Source organism: Jaculus jaculus, chromosome 2 (genome assembly GCF_020740685.1).
Source record: "Jaculus jaculus isolate mJacJac1 chromosome 2, mJacJac1.mat.Y.cur, whole genome shotgun sequence".
NCBI lineage: Eukaryota > Metazoa > Chordata > Mammalia > Rodentia > Dipodidae > Jaculus > Jaculus jaculus.
The window spans coordinates 60,583,358-60,587,196 of record NC_059103.1 but is presented as its reverse complement, the minus strand read 5'-3'; the positions used below and the strand labels follow the sequence as shown (position 1 = coordinate 60,587,196).

Sequence of the window (3,839 nt, the reverse complement as noted above, 5' to 3'; positions counted from 1 at the left end):
TTGAATTAAATATTCCTTTAGCATTCTTTTGTTGTGGAATATCCTTATTTCTCCATCTATTTGAATGGGTAGCTTTGCAGGATAAATTAACCTTGGTTGACAGTTGTTATCCTTCAGAACTTGGAATATATCACTCCAAGCCCTTCTGGCTTTTAAAGTTTGTGTTGAATAATATGCTGTGATACTGATGGGCTTGCCTTTGTATGTGATTTTATTTTTCTCTCTACCTGCTTTTAATATATTTTCTTTGGTTTGTATGTTTGGTAATTTAATTATAACATGGTGAGGAGAGGTTCTTTCCAGGTTTTGTTTGTTTGGTGTTCTGAAGGATTATCGTATTTTCATTGACATCAGTTTCCCAGTTTGGGGAAATTTTCTTCTATGATTTTGCTGAAAATGTCTACTATATTTTTGGAGTGAAATTCTTCTCCTTCTAGTATATCTCGAATTCTTATGTTTTATCTTCTCATATTATCCCAAATATCTTGAAATTCCCATTCATACTTTCCTATTGGTTTGTCTTTCTCTTTGACTGTATTAGATCTGCCACCTGGTCTTCTAGTATAGATATTCTGTCCTCTCCATCCATTCTACTGGTGAATTTTCTACAGTTTTTTTTTTTTTTTTTTTTTTTAATTTCATTGACCGTGTCATTCATTGTTAGTAATTCTGACTGGGTTTTCTTTATTATTTCTACTTCTTTATTTATGCCTTGTACTGATCTCCTTATTTCATTAAATTGGTTTCCTATGTCTTTTTTTATTTCTTTGATTTCCTTTTGATTTCTTTGAACATATTTATAATCATTCTTTTGAAATCTTTCTCAGACATTTCCTCTGAATCATTCTCAGTGGAGGTCATTTCTGATGCTTTAATACTTTTTCTTGGATTTATATTGTCTTGATATTTGTGTTCCTTGTGTTATATGTATGTATTTTTGCATTTTGGATTAAGTTAATGGTTGGATTTTCTAATTATATGCAGTATTGTTTGATGTAGCAATCAATCTGATGCTATGTATCTTCAGCATAGGAGCTCCAGGTAATAGGTGTGGCTTAAGACTCTCAGAGTATCTACAAAAATGATCCTAGATGTTGGGTTTGCCTGCTTTGAGAAAATCCAAGTAGGCTGAGTGGTGCAAACTACAGGCAGATTCTAAAATTTAACTAAACAATATGCACATTCAATGAAAAACAGTACAGAGTATTTATGCAATAGTAGGTATTATAGCAACCAGATCCTTTAACAAAAGCCACTGTCCCTTAGGATGTGTATTGTCTCACACCTCTAATCCTGTCAACTAGAAGACCAAGATTTCTGGCCTGTTAAGGGTTCCAAGTCAGCTTGTAGCCAAGTGAGACTCTTCCCTAATGAACAACAGAAGAGGAAACAGAGGCACTATAAACCAGGAACCAACAAATCACAAGCCCCAAATATAGCTTATTTAAGAATAACAGGTCCAACCATCCATCAGATTTAACATATAATTTATCCTGGCATGGAAGGTATAATTAGCACTTCTGATACTAGCCTATATGCCAGGCTTATTTGGTGGGTATTGACCTGGTGTAATCCCAGTTACCTTTTGGGATATTGTTTTGGTCTCAGTTATGCTGCACTCCTGCTTGGTTCCATCTTTGCTGAGCTGTGGGTTCAGGTAGGCTGGCTGGGTCACTGGATTGCTGCTCTGGTTATAGGTGGTGGGTGCTGTGTAGGTGTGCTCCCTTCCTCAGGTCTCTGGTACTTGCTGGCACTTGCGCTGTCCTTGTTTTCTGGCTCTTTTGTGATGTCTCTCCAATATGATCTATGAAAGGAAGCCAACTTATTCTGCAATTCATGGTGTTTTCCCTATATTAAGCATAAAATAAACCCCATTTTTCCCTGTAAACTGCTTCCGGTTAGGTGTTTACCCAACAACTAATTGTAGGTGTTTATCCAAGACCTACAATTATAACACCTAATTGTAACAGATAAATTTTACATTCTTAGAGCTAGACGAAAATTTTAGGAATCCTCCTCTATTGCTCTTCTCCCTTATTTCCCTGAGAAAGTCTTTCACTGAACTTGAAGCACCTCCATTTTTTGTTAGACTGACTAACCAAGGAGACATAGTGATTCTCCTATTTCTGTTCTGTGCATTGCTAGAATTACAGGCTTACACTGCCATACCTAGTTTTATTTTATTTTTTTACATTGGTGCTGGGGATTGAACTGGTGTCCTGATCCATGTATAGCAAGTACTCATATCTGCTGAGCCATCTCCCACAAAATTTTTCTGCTTGCATTCACAAACATGTGCACACACGGTGTACTTATCTAAACTCTCCATAGGATAAATTAATTTTCATAATCTTTCCCACCTGTGTTAGCAGCATTAAGCTCTAGAGACAAAAGCATCCCAAACTCTGAAGCAGACTTCAATCCCTCCCTTTCAACAGTTTCTGGAATTTATTACTCTTTGAACTTTTTTTTTTTTTTTTGTATTGCAAGAGATATTCTACATTTACTGTATATACATTCCTCTGGGGAATCTATTATCACTTTAGTTGAGAAGGGTATTTAAAAATCAAGGCATTGATGTCGGCTAGGTTTTTACATTGTTCTCCTAATGTGAACATAGTTTTATATTTCCTAGAAATAAAAGGTAAATATATGAGAATCATAATAAAAATTGCAAAACGTTACTGGCAAGATAAATGGAAGAAGAAAGACATGAAAGTTCATATTAGATTCCTAATCTTTCCTCAAGAAATTACTGAGTTAATAGATTTAGAAGCCAATCCCACAGCTTTTTTGGTAACATCATAGATGGTATATCAGAATGGAAATTATAAGTGAAAAAGTACTAGTGATGATAGGGCTAAGAGACAAACAGGTATGTTTTAAGTCTGAAATGATTAAAGCAATGTGTTATTTACCTAATGATGAGAAACAAATAAATATGTTTTATTGAATATATATTAGCATAGAGAAATCCAAGGTGGTGAGGATAGACATATTGTTATAACAATGATACTAAAGAAACTGCCACAATGTGAATATTTAAAAATTAATTCTCATGCTTTATTCATTATAAATTAACCCAATTATTCAGCTAAAAATTTAAACACAAAATTTAAAAATGTATTAGAAAAGTGGCATAGCTTTCCTTCCATTGAAAAAAACCATAAGGAGCACATGTGGCTCGCGGAGGGGCGTCTGCCTCACCGGCGCTAGCGGGATGGTCGCCATGCCTTTGGCCAGAGATCTATTACACCCTTCTTTGGAAGAGGAAAAGAAAAAACATAAAAAGAAAAGGCTGGTTCCGAGTCCAAATTCCTACTTCATGGACGTAAAATGTCCAGTTGCTACACAATCACCACGGTTTTCAGCCATGCTCAGATGGTGGTTCTGTGTGTAGGCCGTTCAACAGTGCTGTGCCAGCCAACAGGAGGAAAGGCCAGACTCACAGAAGGCTGTTCATTCAGAAGAAAACAACATTAACCATCTATACAACTTGCTGAGTTTATGCTTTCTCACAGAAAGCCTTATCTTAAGTTCAGTTACACTACCAAGACAATGTAATGTTTGGTTTTGTAAGGTATGCAATATCAATCTCCTATTTTGGTGTTAGTTTTTCAATAAAGTTTTAATTATGGACAAAAAAAGATCATAAGCATAATTAAATGGTAAGTTTTACATAAGTAAAGCTGTTGGGTTACTTTGGTTTATAATAAAAAATGGGACATTAAAGATAGAGTTATCCCACAAAACAACAATCTTGGAAAGCCAATGCACAACCTATTACCAACTAATCCCATGAATATAAATTTTTAAACATGGGTATGTTTCACATTATT

The 3,839-nt window shown here is 35.1% G+C and overlaps 1 pseudogene; it reads left to right on the top strand.

Moving 5' to 3' along the window:
* Window positions 1–3,220: 3,220 nt before the first annotated feature.
* On the top strand, window positions 3,221–3,522 carry LOC105943915 (annotated as a pseudogene).
* The last annotated feature ends 317 nt before the right edge of the window (window positions 3,523–3,839 follow it).